We start from the raw sequence: 18,378 nt of genomic DNA, 5'->3' as shown, positions 1-18,378 counted from the left end.
ACAGTAAAACAGGGTCCAAGATGTTGCCTGAAGTAGATTGCTTCAGCCTGCTTGTTGGTAGGACCATCTCTGGGGACAGTTTGTTGGTTGGGTAGTGTAATTCCTAAATGCTGTTGCTCCCCTGCAACTACTATTTAGAGGCATCTTGCCTCTGAGGCTGGAGGTGGTCTATAGCCACCAGACTAGTTGCCAGTGACAGACCTGTCCTCCACGAATTTGTCTAAGCCCCTTTTAGAGCTATCCAAGCTAGTGGCTATCACCACATCCTATGGCAAAGAATTCCATAGATTAATTACATGCGGTGTGAAAAATTACTACTTTTTGTTGGTCCTAGATTTCCTGGTCTTCAGTTTCATGGGATGACCCCTGGTTCTAGTGCATAAGATGCTGTAGCCTCACCTCATAAAGAAGGTGCTCCAGGCCTCTGATCATCTTGGTTGCCCTCTTCTGCACCTTTTCTAGTTCTACAATGTCCTTCTTAAGATATGGTGACCAAAACTGTACGCAGTACTCCAAATGTGGCTGCACCATAGATTTGTATAAAGGCATTATAGTATTAACATTTTTATTTTCAACCCCCTTTCGAATGAGCCCTATCATGGAATTCACCTTTTCCATCCAGAGATGAACAAATTAGTGTTTTTAATAAATCTAACTCCCCTTATAACTTGCACCACTTTGCAAGCAGCTTTTTAAAAAGTTCTCAAAATATAGCGGGGGCGGGGGGAGCGGAAGAGCCCCAGCTTCTTATACACATGCCAGTATCTGCATGGAAATATTTTTATAGATATATCAAAAAGAATTTTATTTTATATTCTTAAAACATGTGTCATAAAAACTCATGTTCCCTTTTTGGAATGTAAGTTTGGTACCCTTAAAATTTTTGACAGGCTTTTTAAAAAATAAAAGAGTCTCAGTTTCAAACAGATTTTCATAATAAAATTGCAGAAGACAAAAACACTTGAGGGGTGGTGGTGGAATCCTAAAATATAAAATAAGCTGTCACCCTGTGGGAATGCGAATGAGGATGACTTCAGAAAATGATGCATACTATTTGAAATGTCTCATTGACTAACACAGCATGAGCGCCTTAGTCAGAAAGGAAATGCTGGGGTTTGTCTTTTTAAAAAATTTAAATAAAAGGATGTATAGTTAATGCAATTGAGGCCGACTTAAGAAATCTTTGAATCGAAAATTTTCCCCAAAACCTTTTCATGAAGAAAGAATCTCTCTTTTGAAGGAAATCGACCTTTTCTTTATTGAGAAGACACAAATTTCTGGCTTTTTATCCATATAGTGATTTGTGGTGGCTTTTGGTACAAAAGTTTCTATAGAACAGACAAAATAATGACTTGATGGGATGAATTAGTTTCTTAAGTCTGAAACACTTGCAAATGCGTCTCATCTAATTCTGCTGCACAGTCTTTTATTGGCTGACTGATGCAGTGGCGGCTGGTAGTTCCTTGGGGCGGGGGGGGGGGGCGCTAGGCAGGACAGGGGATGGATGGAGCCACAGCTAGTGAGAGGTGGAGCCAATTGTGGGCAGCTGTGGTGCTGGAGCCAGGGCTAGGCAGGTGCCTTAGCAATAATTGGCAAAGAGTAGATTTGTAGCTAATGAGTGGGATCAAAATACAAACACACATGCACACAGATCTCTATTGCTCAACAGCAGAGATACAGGGAAATATGGAAAACATCCAGTTGGTGTATAGGCTTAACAGGACTACAGTAGTGTGTAGAATTGTATCTAACACAGCAGGATCAAAACATAAACACACACACACACACACACAGAACGAGAACTGTACAAGCCACAAGTCAAGCATAGACCAGCTACAAAAGGCTGCTTCTGTGGAGAGTAAATGCATTCTGAAGTTACCAGGGTAGCTCTGTCTGCCTGATTATTTAAAAAATGAAGAATACTACTAATAGTAGTATAGACTATTAGTCGTATAGCACTCCTATAGTGATCAGCCACCCCTCCCCTAAAGAGTTCACTGGAAGTGAACCCTGTCCTGACTGACAGGCGGGTGAACTCCAGGGTTCAGCCAATCAGCACACCAGGTGGGTGGGACCTAGAGCGCCATTGGGAAAGAGAGTTTCTTTGTTGGCTGGGTGTGCAGAGAAGAACACATGTGGCCAGGGAGGATGGCTATCGGAGGATGACTGCAGCTCTGGGAAGACAGAACTGCAGGCTTGATTCTCAAACAGGACTTTGGTGAGTTCAAGACAAAGGAAGCCAGGGCTTTGGCTTCAGGAAGTTTAGTCTAGGGAAATTTGTTTAGTCAGATTTTGTGTTAGACTTTCTGTTTCTTTGGTGTGTGTTTTGTATATCCCTGATATTGGTCTATTATTGTTTACCTGTAATGTAACTAAACTAAGAAACACTAGCCTTCGCCCATCCAGCCAGGGCGTTGCAAAAGACTCTGTAAGCTTTTAAAGGTGCTTTTGTATTTTCCTACATACCTGTTCCTTGCAACTGGGCAACCACTATTTTAAAAGTGTGCCACCCCAACATCATTCAGGGTGCTTTTTGAAGTATTCTTGTGACCTACTGAGACTATTCTCATAATGGGGGAAAACTGGGCTAAAGAAGCCCAGTGTCACGCCCTCGATCTCAGATAGCAAGGAGGAAGGGGAAGCTGACGGCCTTTCAGCCGATGCAGGGGTGCCTGAGGGGCAGAGCCCAGCTGTCAGTTCCCAAGAGACTGCTGAGGAAGGTCCGGCTGATGTTTCAGAGCAGGCACAGCAGTCAGAGCAGGCACAGCAGTCTGAGGCAGCAGAGACAGCGACGGACAGACTAGAAGATGAGCTGTGCAGGCAACCCCCACTGACTCCACAGCAACGGCGTGTCACAAGGCGGAGAGCACAGCTGGAAACTATCAGGAGGAGTAAACGCCTCTTGCAGAGGGCTGATAAGCCTTGAATCCCTGCCAGCTGAGAGTTATCGGCTTGGACTATAGAGCACGTCAGCAGCTTTCTGTTAGCTGCTGGAAGACAACATTTGTCAACCCTCGTGTCGACAGCTTTCAGCCCGAGACTGATCTAAAGAACTATTCCAAGCCGTGTTTCGTTTCTGCAGCCCAGTTTGTATTGTGGACTATCTTCCTGGATTTCCCTTCTGGGTGGCCAGATTGCTGACACCCGGTGGTTCCCTGGCAGCTAGCCCGCCAAAGTAGCCCTCCCCTTAGCCCAGGTTAGCAGAGCGAGCACTCCGCTAACCCGGGTTTCCTGGTCGTGTGCCGCCATGGCGCGGCCCCACACCATGGCAACACATGAGGAGACCCCCGCCGGGAGACTGCAAGCAGCCTCCCAAGTTCGGAGGTCTCTCCAGGATGTCCTGTGCACTTGCGCGGGGCATCCTGGAACTTTGGGGGGTCGCGTGGCCCCCGATCCCCACCACCCCTGTCGGTTCCATGACGGAACCGACAGTCATGTGGGTGGCCGATCTGGCTGCCCAGCTATGAGCGGCTGCGGAGAGAGCAGACTAATCCTGCTCTCCCCACAGAACCCCCTCAGGCGCTTCACACCAATTGTGTGAAGCGCCTCACTGTATATTTTTACCTGTAACTAAAAGTGGAGAAAGCCTCAGACGAAAGCAGTCTTTAGCATTTGAATAAAACTTTTTTCTGTTTGTTATTTTCTTTTACAAGCCTCACTGAGTGAGTTTTTTTTAACTCAGGAGAAGTGGGGGCTGAAGTGGGGGTTCTCTGATGCAAACACATCTCAGGCATTCAGCAGCTATCAGTTTTCTCACCACGTGCAGGCATACATGTGGAAGATTTTTGTACTTATCTAATAGCTGAATAAGGAGAGTTTTCCCTGGGATTCCACCCCATGCCCAGGGAGGGTCAAGCTCTGTTGAACTGAGGGGTGGTGGCGGCAGCCATTTTTGAACCTAACAAAAATAAATAAGAGTTTTAGGAGAAGCCTAGTCATACAGCTCAGAAGGGATGATTCAGCATTTCTTTCCCTTACGTGAGCTTGCTCTGAGACAGTCTTTAATCCGCTACAGCTCCCTATAGACATTCATGGTTTAACATCTTTGCCAGCCTTCAAAGAGCCTTTAAAACACATTTTTCCAGCCAGGCTTTTAGTAATCTCTGAATGTTTCAAATTGCTGTTTTTAACAGTTTGTTTTATTTTGTTTTTATTGTATTTATTTTTGTAAACCACCTAGAGCCTTTGGAGTCAGGAGGTATATAAATTAAATAAATAATAATAAACAACAAGAACGAACTCTGAGCCAGAGTGGTACAGTAGTTAGTGTGCTGGACTAGACTGGGGAAATCCAAATCCCCATTCAGCCATGAAACTTACTGGGTAACTCTGAGACAGTCACTTATCTCTCAGCATAATCTTCCTCATAGGGCTGTTGGGAGGATAAATATAATCATGTGCACCACTCTGGGCTTCTTGGAGGAAGCAAAGGCTATACATATAAATATATATAAGTCACAGATACAGTAGATTCTAGCTACAAAAGTGGGGAACAACTGCATTCTGAAGTTACAAGGGCAGCTCTGCCTACCTATTTCAAAAATGCATAAATAAATAAAAGAAATATCACAGCAAGCATTTTTCAGTGATGCTTGCTGCAGCTATGAACCATCTTCTGTAACTTAGAGGGCACCATGGAAAGTAACAATGCATAAGGATACCCTCTCCCTACCCCATGCCTGCTGCACAGCTTGGTGTCACTCTCTGCCTGCCTTGGGTGCCCACCACTTAGCCTGGGTGCCCATCCTAGCAAGCAACAAATGGTTTTTAGAGAGACCATTTCCTTAATTTTTGTCCAATGAACCATGACCCCCAATGAACATATTAAATGTTATATATACTGGCCACAATTCAGAGAAAACCCTGGTTAGTTCTCTGCATAGCAAATGGAATTTTAAAATTATTTTCCTTCCAACAGAATCCACTCCTTCACATACACCACACCCACACGGAAAGCCCATCATGCAATTATTTGGAAAGCAGTTTAGACTCAGAAATCCATCCATATGCCTTAAATAAATTTTCTGGCTTCTCATGTCAGTTTCTAATCTAATTAGTCAAGTCTTACAGTTTGCTGTTCCTTCCAGTGTTTTATGGCATGTCATTTTGGGAATGGACCATAATACTTTGCATACAGTTCAGAGAGAAAGGGAGAGAAAGCAGAGGTTGCATTCTTCCACACAAATGTAAACAAAGAAGCCAGCAAAAGATCAGATTTATCAAAAGCCAGCCAGCCTACATGCTCTCTAACCAAAATGGTGATTGGATTCTTCTGAGTAGCTAAAAGACTTCCCCACCCTCTGGGCACTGTGGATACCTGAGGAGTCAATCAGCCTAGTCGCTCTCTGATTGGTTTATAGGGTGGTCCTAGGACCACCCACTTTGAAAAAACAAAAGTGAGCATGCTTATTGGCTGCTGCCTTATTAATATTAATATTTTAAAATATCTGGGGCTTTTCATTTGTTCTTTGAGGTTGGTGCTACCATCTCCTACCTCACAACTCTTAAAGCAGCAGCAGGCTTTAGGCAAAAGCAGCACTGAACAACAGAGGGAAGCAGTAGGCACACAAAATGGAGGCAGAGACAACATGGCTGACTGAGACAGTTGTCCCCTGTTAACTGAGCAAAGAGGCACCTTTGTGATACTCTTCTATTTTTAAGTTGTGATACTCTTCTATTTTTCACGGGGAGAGCAACTGGCCCTATCCCACCCCAGCACAGCTTCCCTCCAGTGGCTGTTGATGGTGTCTGTCTTATGTTTCTTTGTAGACTGTTAGCCCTTTGGGGACAGGGATCCATCTTATTACTTTATTATTGTTTCCTCTGTGTAAACCATTTTGGGAACTTTTGTTGAAAAGCGGTATGTAAATATTTCTTGTTTGTTGTGAGCGCTGCCCACTTTCCCTATAGATAAGATCAGCCCCTGGACTGATCGCTGTCCAGACTGGTCAGTTAAGGACAATTAAGAAAAACCAGAATAAAGACATGGATATAACCAGAAATGCAAAGAAAGCCTATTTATGTTCCCCTTTTGTCATTCAAGCAGCTGAGGCTGGCAGCATCATAAAGTGCCATTCCCAGTGGTCCAAAGATTGGTGCCTGTGTTCCAAGAGAGACTTGAGCTCCATGATGCCACCACACTAGGTTTCATTCTAGCATCACCCTTCTCTCTAAGGGATTACTGTAACACCGCCTGGAGATTTCTATATCAGGCAGTATAGGAATACACTCAATCAATCAATGAAGTAACGTGCAGTGGGAGGGCATCATCTATTATATAAATATGCTGTAAGGTGAAATTACATATGGAAGTTCTTAAACTATTCCTGGTGGGAGCAACCACTGAGGTAGTAGCAGTCACATCACACCAGGGAAATGTAAAGGAAACTATTAACATTTTGAAAAGTTTAGGCAGGAAAACAGCCTTAGTGTCTCAATTAGAGATGCTCTCATAGCCATCATATCTATTTCCAAAAGAGTTAGGAATGTTATGAACCATGGATGGATAAACTGAGTGCCTGTGAGTAACTGGGAGGTACTGGCAGATGTAAGGTGACCTGCAAATACATTTAAGTTCAAAAAATCTGAAGGAAAACCCCCCAAAGGGGACCAACCTCCCCAACTGCCCCCATGTCCGTCTATAGGATGGAATGTCCATGGGCTCAGAGTTCAGTTTAACAGACAAGCAGGTGGGTGGGGGTAATGGAACTCTCTGGAGAGGAGGGTAAACAAAGGCTTGAACAAAAAGAGCAGAAGATTTTATCAGTGGAGAATATGCCCTCAAGAAAGTCACAACCCTTTTTGCTTCTGAGGCAGGAAAGTGTAAAACGTTTGTTTCCTTACCAGCTATTTCACAGCTTTGTGTTTTTGAGGGGGAAGGGGTTTGAAAAGGAGCTGGGTATGAACACCAGTGCCCCCCACAAAAGCATCCAGAAACAGAAAAACAAATTGCAAATGAAGTGACTCGAGTTGAAAGCAGGGACTACTGTCTTTGTTGCTAACTTTTGTTTTTTCATTAAGGTCATCCACAGACTCAGGTAATACATGCACACCAGGGATATACTGTGACATCTTGTTGCGGGTCCATACTTGTCTTGTGCATTAATAGTCTCCTTAGGGCCTATTTTAATTTTAGAGCAAAGAAGGTAGCAACTGATTCTAGGTTACACTGTATGGTTATGTTTGTGTAGGAGATAAAAGTTTACTACATCTGTATAAATCTTATTTAGACAATGGCTTGTAACAAAATGAGTAACCCAGACAATGGGTTGTACAAAAGTTACAACCCCCCCCCCCGTTTAGCTGAAACATCTTTTAATAATTAAGACAATCAATCCACCACATGCTCCCCAAATAATTTTTTACATCGAGGTGTTGGCACAAAAGCTTAGGACACCTTTCATTTATTTACCTATTTGCCAAGAGAAATTCAATGTTTGTTGTTTTGCCAATAATAAGCAATACCAGAACATTGTCGTTTCAGGCACCTGTGTCTTTTACCTCTTGATAACTGGGCCAAATCAACAAGTAATGAAGTAAATCCTCAACCATGTCCTCTCCACAAATACACAGCTCCAAACTGAATGGAATATTCCTGACCACTTAGAACAGCAGAAGACGTCTGCTGTAACTCAAGAGACTGTGCCTTCCTAAATGAAAACATTGAGATCCACTGCTGAAGACCTGATTGAATTTGAACATATGATTCGAAGGGGCTGCTTTAGCCTCTGAGATCAAGGATAAGTCAGACTGCACCCAAACATCCTTTAGCCTATTTTTAGCTGCTGCTAATTGCATATCTGTGGAATATATCCGAGGAAAGCCATAAGACTAAATTGGTAGTTTTGTTTTTGAAGTTACTTTTGCGCCTTTTAAAATGGTCTACAGAACTCATCTCTTGGAGATTGCCTAAACTAGCTCCCCTCTTCCACTGATTTAATTACAAACTAGTAATTCAAGGTGTGTGGAAAACACTTCCATAATCATGAGTAACATTTCCATTCTAAGAAGCACCACGGATGTATACTTGGGAAAACCTAAAAATAGCTCTAAGAAGAATTATATTTGGGAGCCTTTCCAATTTATCATAAGAAGATGCATATTTCTAATGAGTTCAGCTACTGTTTATTCCCTTTTCAGAACTGCTTATACATTCAGAACATTTCACTGTCTTCAAAGGGATGGTCCTTTATGCTAGCCATCACTGACAAGAGGGGGACTTTGGGTGGAACGGTACGTTAAGCTTGACACAGGGCTTGCAGCACCTTCTTCTCCCCCGTAGTAGTTAGGCACAGTTACCTGTATTATGGTATCATCAAACTCTAGTCTCCAGTAGTACCCAATGAGTAGAGCAGCAGCAAGGAAACTCATTCATAGCATGAGAAAGTGTATCTAAATCTACAGGGAGAAAGTTTGATATGGGACTGCAGTTTTTCTGTGGCAGCACTGTGTTCCCAGTAAATTTTAGACCTGCCCATAGAAAGATTAAACCAGTGCTCTCATACCAGTGCACTCCCATACCAGATGGGAGGCGAGCTGGTCATGTGGTAGGAAGCATGACTTGTCTCCTTTGCTAAGCAGGGTCTGCCATGGTTGCATATGAATGGGAGACCAAATGTGTGATGGAGCTGCTCCGGGAAGAGCATCTAGGTTCCAAGTTCCCTCCCTGGCATCTCCAAGATAGGGCTGAGAGGGATTCCTGCCTGCAACCTTGGAGAAGCTGCTGCCAGTTTGTGTAGACAATACTGAGCTAGATGGACCAGTGGTCTGACTCGGTATATGGCAGCTTCCTATGTTCCAAGCCCTGCCCCTCCCCTAGGTCCTCTGTTGCCTTTTATCATGTGACCTGTAGTGTGCCAAACAGCCGAAGATCAATGAGTAATCTTGTATTCTATTCCAAGCTACGGAAGAAGGGGAAAAGACACCAAACACACATGCGAGGACTATGAGAGGCACCCAGGAGATTTCCTGAAGCAACTATGTGTCCACAATCCTGAACATGTTTCAGACCATATAGCCCTTGCCCTGGGGAGCCTCTTGGAAGAAAAGGGGTAGGGGATCTGAACCAATAAAATCATTATAATCAGCAAGATGAAATCCAAATCATTAATACAGAAGAGAAGGCAAAGAATGAATTCAGATGCATATTTTTAAGGCAATGACATTCATTTCAACAAATGTTGTTTGCTGTTTCCATGCTGATGTGGTGGACCTTGTAACTATATATGACGTATTTTTCTCGATTAGACAAGAAATAAAGCTAGGTTTGCTAAATCATCTGAATTGGTCAAGTCCGCTCACAGTTTTTCAATGAATTTCTCCCAAAGGTTTTATGTACACTGCTGGATGGAGCACAATGTGACAAGCATTCTCTCTTCCCTGAGTTTCACCAAGAGGCGATTAACATTGTTCTGTTTGAAATTTCTGGTATTGCCCCTCAAGAGATTAAGGGGACATAATTTGGCATCTCAATGGTTAAAAAAAATTGCATTACAGAGGGATGTGGAAATTAAATCATGAAACTTGCTCCCAAGGGCATGATCAGTTTCAATAAGGCAGTGATATGGTGAAAATAAAAGTTGCTCAAATTGATTCCATGTCTTGATTAGAAGAATAATCCCTTAATCTATTTTTAATAAACTTTTTTTTTTGCCTTGTGTGGACTCCAGTGTCTTAAATTTTAGGGATTGATGTCAAATGTTTGCATTTTAAGATTGTAGTGGGATGCCCAATTATTTCTTGATTTATCTTTTTTTGTTCCAGGAACCATTTCAGATAATGTATGATCAGCCATTGAGGAGTTTATGGTAATATATAATAGATGGCATGAGAGTACAACACTTTATAGGCATAAATCCCACTTTTCCTCTAATATATGCTGCTGGTGTACCAACTAGGGCACACACACAAAAAGAATTTAAAACTTTGCAATCTGTGGGCTGCTGCTGCTGCTGCTGCTGGTGGTACGAGGAGAAGCCCTTATTTTCATTTACAGGTAATAAATGAGTGATGAATTATTTTATATCAATAGAAATAAGCAATTATCTGGATGTGTGCATCAGGAAAATCTCTTGATATTATGATATGTAGAAAGCCTAGCTAATGGTGCAGCAGGGAAGTAACTTGTGTAGAGAGCAGGAGGCTGTTGGTTTGAATCCTTGCTGGTATGTTCCCCAGACTATGGGAAACACATAGATCAGGCAGCAGCAATATAGGAAGGTGTTGAAAGGCATAATCTCATATTGGCAATGGTAACCCCCTCTTGAATTCTACCAAAGACAACCACAGGGCTCTGTGGTTGCCAGGAGTAGACGACACCAACTCGACAGAACAACTTTACCTTTAGAAAGCCTACAGATTGCAGTATCTATCTGAGAAATGAATTATCATCCAAGATAGTTTTAAAGGATAAATTACATGCAATGTCAAGCCCAAGGAAGTGGACCAAAAGTGCCCCTTTTGTCAAAACCAGCCACAGGTTGGGAGGGCAACCTAGCTCAGGACCGTGGTATCTGAGGAGGGAGGTGGTTAACACTTTGCATTTCCCCATGAAACACAACACACATACACCCCGCCGCTGAAGAGATTGCCCACAAAGCAGCTATTTGCTACAAATAGCTGTAGAGAGGATTAGCCCTGCTCTCCGTGTGCCATGTTCCAGAAACAAATTGCCTGCCCCAAATCTGCTTGTTCACATCCACTTCCTTTTAAAACCCATCGGTCAGTAGACTGAACATTATATGTAGTCTGGCCCTCTGAGCAGCAACAAAGGAATTCAGAGTCCACCAGAATATATAGGTGTTCGAAAGAGACAGGTTATTCTGATACATTTACAACTTCTGTAACTGGAGCAAACCCAGAAAGTAGAGATGTGCTCAAAGCGTTTTGACACCTCTGTTTCAAGATGCCGAAATGCTCCAAGCTGCCACAGCCAAATCGTTCTGGTAGAGGGTAAATGGGCAATTTGGAAGGAGGAAGACAGGTCTTACCGACGCCTCCCTGGCTCCTCCGCCCCCCACGCCAGTGGTGCTGTTTTTATTCAGCAGCCAGGCTCTCTGTTTGCCCAGCTGCATCATGCTGGGAACAGAAGGTTGCCTGTTCCCAGCAGCCTTTGGGCAGTGTTGGGAAGGAAAAGGCATCTGAGCATGTGCGGACGCCACCTTGGCTTCTGCACATGCTCAATCATTGCAGGCAAGTGATGCGCTTGGAGGAAGAGTGGGGGGATTGCAGGTGGAGGCAATGGAACTGCAGCAGCTGGAACATCTGTGGTATGATTTTTGGCTTCTGAGTTTACCTTGGGTAAGCCTACCCTCTGTTTCACTTGATGTTCGAATGGGCCCCCTGAATTCAGTTCAGGTTGATCAGTATTTTTACTCTACAGTTCAGTTCTGGTTCAGTCACTGAGGTCATTCACGCAATCAAAAACTGTCCTACCCAGGTTTGGGAGCTGTGTGTGCTCCTAATTTTTGGTTGTGTGGAAGCAAGGTAAAAGGAAAACCTGGGTAGAAGTGATTGCATGAAAGCAAAGGAGGAGGAAAAGCTGCCCAGGTTTTCCTCCTACCATGCTTCCACACAATCGCTTCTACTCAGGTTTTCCTCCTACCTTGCTTCTGCACAACCGGAAACTGGGAGCACACACAGCTCCCAAACCCAGCTAGGACAGTTTTTGATTGTGTGAATGACCTCACTAACTTTAAAAGAGTGTTTTTTTAATCAGTTCAGACATTTAAAATGGTTTAGATAGATTCAACGTCAAATTAGATCCAGGGGCATAGCCAGTGGGGAGATCTGTGTCCCTCCCACTGATGGCCCCCATGTGTGACATCCATGCGTGTGACATCACAGCCAAGGGGGCCTGGCCCGATAGCCAGAGGGCCCACCTCAGCCCTCCCAAGCTGATTTCCTGCCAGCGTTTGCTCACTGGATGCATTTATTTCCCTTTCTCTCCCTCACTGGAGGGAGGGATTTGAGCTTGGGAGAGATCAAATGGGCTCTCTAGAGCCAGGGCCACACCCCTTTGCACATGATGTCACACACAAAGTGGGCCTTGCCCTGGCTTAAGAGAGCCCTGTGAGCTCTCCCAAATGCATTTCCAGCCGGCGTTTGCCAGCTGGCTGCATTTACTCCCCTTTCTCTCCCTCCAGTGAGGAAGAGAAAGGGAAATAAATGCATCCATCCAGCGAACACTGGCTGGAAATGCAAGTAGGAAGGCTGGGGAAGGCCCTCCTGCTATCAAGGAGAGGCAGGGCAATAATAATGGGTGACTTCAATAACCCACACATAGATAGGGCAAATTCACAGTCAGGTAATGACAAAGAGATCAAATTTCTAGATAACGCTGAATGACTGTGCCCTAGAACAGTTGGTCTTGGAACCAACCAGAGAGAAGGCAACCTTGGAGTGGCACCCAGGACCTGGTGCATGATGTCAGTGTCATGGACCCTTTAGGGAACAGTGACCCTAGTGCCATCAAATTCAGCATACATGCGGGGAAAGAATCACTAAGGAAGTCTAACACAGACACTTTGAATTTCAGAAGAGGAAACTTCTCCAAAATGAGGAGTTTGGTGAAAAGAAAACTGAAAAGGAAAATTAGGAGAGTCACTTTGAAAATATTTCAATTTAAAACAATAGTTCCTTTTGGAAAATGCAGTACCAAAACAGCAACCAAATTGATGTGTTTAGAAAACCAAAGAAACTCCATGTTTGCCCAGAATACCACATTCTAATTCAAAGTAACCCCAGCCCAGCTCAGGGACATCACGGCCTCTCATGATCAACGTCGTTATCTCTCTCCACTAAATTGTATCTAAGAAACTTGGTTCTCACAAGGTTCTCACTGTTCTTTGCTGACAGTTAAGAAAACAGGATGTAACCAAATAAGGAGTAATCACCAGATGAACAATGAATCATTCGCATGCATACTAGATACTTAGTCCACCATTTTATTGCCACGTATACTATGTCTAGGGTGTCAGCATCCATTTTGTTGATTGTATAAAAGAACACCTCAAGCTGTAACCTATTTGTATTCAATGTGGAGCCATTAGCTCTTGAATACCTTGCAACTGCAGTGCAATAAAGCCTCAAAAAAGATTCCCACTGAGTCTGTTTGATTGGCTAAAGGCGGACCCAGGGACGAACCGAATTCACATCAAAATGAGCACAAGGAAGAAATAAACACATGTGATCAACACACATCCAAATGGACCTAACACTGGGCTCTAACTTCAGAGTCTTTACCTAGAGTCTTCTGTAGTCACCTCAGCTTCTCCAGCAAACCTGGATTGTCCCTTGTTTAGGCTTAGGTCCTGCTCTCACTTCACAGTTCTGGGGTTCAATCCCAGACCGCTGGTGAATGATTCAGCTCTCCAGAGAGACTGATTCTCTCCTAGTGATTTTTCAGCCCTTATTCTCAGCAGCTCTTTTCAGTCCTTCTTTCCTACTCCAGCTCTGCAACTCTTTCCAGCTCTGATGAAGAGGCGTAACTAGGGAAAATAGCGCCTAGGGCAAGCACTGAAATTGAGCCCCTGTCCAAACAAGAATGATGGGACTTGTAGTTAACAATATCTAAGGAACACTGTACCATATAGACATGGTTGTTGATCAAAACCTGAAAAAATGATGACTGTTGACTCATGATGGGGTATATGTGCATAAACCACACCAGTGCTTACTTTGATACCAAGAGGGAGGAGGATACATTAGTTTGCCACACTAGACAGAGGCATTTGCAACAGGAGCAGACAGCCAAGTTCTGCCAGGGCCAAAACCAGCCCCTGCCAGACTAAGAAATCATTGTAATTTGCCCCTTCCTGTCACAAGCAGTGTGCTGTTCTTTTATTATTGACTCTAACTCTCAGATACCCCAGTCGTGGATGGAAAATTCAGGGTCAATTTACAAGAGACGCATTTTCAACATGGAAGTTTCTTCTGCGCAGGTGTTGTGCAGAAACCCATGTGTAGTGACCGCCAGGGGCATAGCAAGGTTGGAATGGGCCAAGATGAGATTTTAAAATGGGCTCCCAGCCCCTCAAAGTCCAGGGCCTCCACACACCCCAGGCCCCCAAGGATTTAAATCTGATATTTCAAAATAAGTATGCTGCCTGGAAATACATTTCACTGAATACACACATGCACACTTCACAGTATATCGTGATATACATTGAGTACTATATATTTGTGCTACTTTTAATGCCTAGAACACACTAGCAACGCTAATTATTAAAATGGCCCCCTCGCTGCAGATTAGCAAAGGAGACTTTCAACCATGCAGGGTGAGCCTATGTTTTTTCCCTCAGAATTCTGAAGAAATTCAGTAAAGTTTGATTCCAGGAGGTTTTTCACACGAGGCTTTTAAAGTGCTTTAAGACACATCTCCTCTGGAATGGAGGTGCTGCATTCACATGTTGGCCAGATTTACCCTGAAGTCCCTGCAAGTTATTGGGGAGCAGTTCACACACAAGAAAAAGAAAAGAAAAGAAAAGCACAACACATGCTTCACAGTTCTCACTCAGACTTTCTGGGTTGCAAAACAACTTGAACATAAGTGCATTTATAAATGAATGAAAGAATGAATGGATAAATAAATATTTGTTCCAGAAGTTTTTGTAATTTTCTGACATGAAACAAGCCACTTATAGGCCTTAGATAGTTTTTGTTTTTAAAGCCAACACATTTTTCAGTCTGTTTTAAATTAAATATTCAGAGACTTCTCAGTCTCGCCCCACCACCCATATCAAAGTCCTATGGCAAGCAGATCCCTATATACGGGGGTAACCACAAAAAGGAATTCACAGCCTACCTGCAAAAGCTGTGCTGGATGGTCTGGTCTGTTGCAGGGAGCTCTGCCCGCCTCCTTCCGGGCTTGCTGGGGCCTACTCGAGTTCAGGCTTCAGGGAGGCCTACAGGGAGGCCTCTCTGGAAGCCCCGCCCACCCACCGATCACCTGAGAGGCGGGGAGAGAAGAGCTCTGCAGTTTGCAGGCTGCTCCGATCCTAGGCCGGAGCTGGAGGCAAGTGTCTGAGGGGCCCTGGGGCTGGGCAGGTGGGCAATGGGGTGGGGGTGGCAGGGACTGGCGTGGCGCCCCCACCTCAGTGGCACCTAGGGCACATACCCTGCCTGCCCCCCCAGTTCCGCCTATGCTCTGATGTCCACTTGATCTTCACTCTTACTCCTTCTTACTCTGACAAGCCTGCTTTTATTTTCCAACTTCTCTCCCATTTTTCCAAATCACCCAGTCAACACAACCTAAATTCCCTCCATTCTTAAAACATACCAAATCAAATCAAATCAAACCCTCTCTTCCCTCCAAAATCAAACTAGTATATTTCTTCTCCCTCCAAAACCAAACTGTAGAACAGGAGCTATGAACTGTTGACCCCTGCTCAGCTTTTTAACATAGGGAGTAAGCAAAGCAATTGAAATACAGAAATCTTATATACAAAAAGAGGAGGTTCAGGCCTCATTCCTTCACAGGAACAAAAGGAAAGACCTTAAAACGAAATGTGACAAGTGACCCCACTGATGTATCTTTAAGGTGGCCTATCTTTCATTAATAGTTTTAGAAGTAAAATGTTCCAGGCTGCCAAGCTAAACTTTTTCCCCTTCAGTGTGCCAGAAATATAGGAAACTTGCGTTTTATAGAGAAACATGGCCTCCACAAACAGCACAACACAAAGTATTTTGACAGCATATCCACCAGGGCATTTTGCCTGTGGAAACTTAACACAGTAGCCATGCAGGAAAAGTGAAACAATTCATCAATCCCTGTAATGGGAATGTTTATATTTTAAAAGAGACTTTACAATCTGCAACAGCATTGCTGGTTTTTATACCATAAAATATCCTTGTAACAAAGACAGGCAAAGGGCAGACCACTGGAGAATTAAGAAGAATAGGAGAGCATCTAGGTAATATCACAAACAAGAACACAAAGGCATCATAGACTTTGGGGGAAGTGTTTGCAAAGAGGTCAGTGGAGAGAGGCTGTTTTCTATTTACGCAGTGATGCGAAGCAGAGTAGTTTTCTTATAGCTACATATGCAAAATGGTAAATATTACAGTTACATGATCTCCTCTTCCAGGTAAAGGTAAGCAACGTGTGCACTCCTACAAGGCAGCAAATCCTCTGCAGGCTGCCACTCATAGGCTGTCCCAGAGAGAGGCCCTGCACCCACACCTCAGATGTTTCAGCTCCATCTCATATTCTGTCTGTGACCCACCCCCCACTCCATCAAGACTGAAAGCTCTTCATTTGCTTGTTTGTTTTAAGCAGTTTAGTTTATGGAATGATTTTCACATCACAAGCAACAGTATGCAAAAAGAAAAGAAAAACATAGTGTGTAATTCCCCCCACCCTTAATCTCTTCCCATAATCCTCCCCCCACCACACTCTTAAAAAAATTAAAATCTCCTGATCCATGCTAACTATATTGTGGCTCCTACACTTTCTAAGAGGTGTAATTTTAAGGTAGGAGCATCAGTTAGCGAAAAGATCTAAACATGGTTTCCAAATAATAATGAAGCTGCTGTTTCTTTATATACAAATACACATTACATCAGCCCCCCTCCAGTTAGCTTTGGGAGTCCTCTCTTGAAAGTTATGGTGGCTTTGCACATTCCAGGAAGTTTTCTGGATAACTTCCATTAAAGAACCACTGGGCTACGTGTAATGGAGTGTAACAGAGTGGCAACTGAGGTTTGCAGGGGCGGAGCCACCATTGGGCAAACGGGTTTAAAGAACCTGGGCCACCCCCTCCAGGGGCCGCGCCTCGCATCTGACTTCAGACGCAGGGGGCGTTATTCCCAAACGGGGCCACACAGCTCTTTTAAAGGCAGGGAGAGCTGCTCCTGGCCTCGCTGCCAATGCAGCGGGGCCAATCTCCCAAATGGAGCCGTGTGGCCCCATTTGGGAGGGAGATCGACCCGCACTGTGTTGGCAGCATAGCTGGAAAGGCTCTCCCTGCCTTTAAAGGCAGGGAGAGTCGCTCTGGCCCACGCTGCCCAACACAGCATGGGCCAATCTCCCTTCTAAACGGGGCCACGCACGGCCCTGTTTGGGAGGGAGACCATGCCCCCTGCAACTGACGTCAGGTGCGGGGGACAGGGTCAGGGGGCCGTGGCGGCAGCCAAACATGGGCCGCCGCCAGCCTCTCTCCGCTCCTGTAGCTTTGTTAAGTTTATTGAACAAAGTTACTAATGTTCATTACTTAACTATTACCAAATCATAAACAGCCCCACTCTGAGTGCAAGACGATCCGAACAGAAAAATAACAGTCTCAAGCATCCAGTAAGAAATACAAACTGACCAATCAGTCTACAGAACTGATGACTGACATGAACATTCTAAACTCGACAACAAGCCTATTCACAGATATACATACAATACATCAGTGGCAAGAACAAAGACAATGTATATACACATAAATCCTAGCATTCCCCTTCTTATTGTCTTGTTCCTTAATTTATAAGCCCAATTGCCACCTGCAAATTTTGAAATCGGTTAATGGTTTTGTCAGTATGTCTGTAAACATTTCTTCTGAAGCACAATATTTTATATCAATAATATTTCTCTTGTAATTCTCTTACAAAATATTCCACATCAACATGTTTACTTCTCTGTATAACTGTCTCACTTTGTGATAGAATAATACAACTTTGATTGTTTTTATACATTATAGTAGGCTTCAATGCTACTCCAAAATCCTCTAGAAGTTTATGCAGTTAAATAACCTCTTGAAATGTTTGTGCCATGGATAAATACTCAGCTTCAGTTGAAGATAAATAGATTATCTACAATCTACAATGGATTGTTTCTTGCTTAACCAGGAAGTTTTTCATACTTAGCTTTTAGTTCGCATTTCCTCCGAAATGGAGGGTGTACATTCACATTCTGGTCGAATTTAACCTGAAGTCCCTGCGAGCTATCAGGGAGCTACCAGGAGAGCTGGTCTTGTGGTAGCAAGCTTGACTTGTCCCCATAGCTAAGCAGGATCTGCCCTGGTTGCATCTGAATGGGAGACTTGATGTATGAGCACTGCAAGATATTCCCCTCAGGGGATGAAGCCGCTCTGGGAAGAGCAGAAGGTTTCAAGTTCCCTCCCTGGCTTCTCCAAGATAGGGCTGAGAGAGATTCCTGCCTGCAACCTTGGAGAAGCCGCTGCCAGTCTGTGAAGACAATACTGAGCTAGATAGACCAATGGTCTGACTCAATATATGGCAGTTTCCTATGTTCCTATGTTCACACACAATTCTGCTTTTTAATTGCACATTAAAGAGTAGCCTGATTTATATACCAGGTTAAAAAACAACAACTTTTTGCGTTGGGTTTTTTTGGCAACTTCAAACTCACAGTAAAGCCTTGCAGAAAACCTGCGG

At 43.8% G+C, this 18,378-nt stretch overlaps 1 protein-coding gene across 1 annotated transcript in view; it reads right to left on the bottom strand.

Annotated features, from left to right (window-relative positions):
• Positions 1–14,890, bottom strand: part of CTNNA1 (catenin alpha 1) — a 114,060-nt gene extending 99,170 nt beyond the window's left edge. Inside the window, exon 1 of the mRNA XM_053284941.1 lies at positions 14,804–14,890. The gene's annotated coding sequence lies outside the window, so the exon portion shown is untranslated. The remainder of the gene's footprint in view (positions 1–14,803) is intronic.
• Positions 14,891–18,378: the final 3,488 nt, after the last annotated feature.

This window comes from Hemicordylus capensis, chromosome 1, assembly GCF_027244095.1.
Source record: "Hemicordylus capensis ecotype Gifberg chromosome 1, rHemCap1.1.pri, whole genome shotgun sequence".
Lineage (NCBI taxonomy): Eukaryota > Metazoa > Chordata > Lepidosauria > Squamata > Cordylidae > Hemicordylus > Hemicordylus capensis.
The sequence above is the reverse complement of the archived record's forward strand: the minus strand, read 5'-3'. Positions and strand labels throughout refer to the sequence as shown.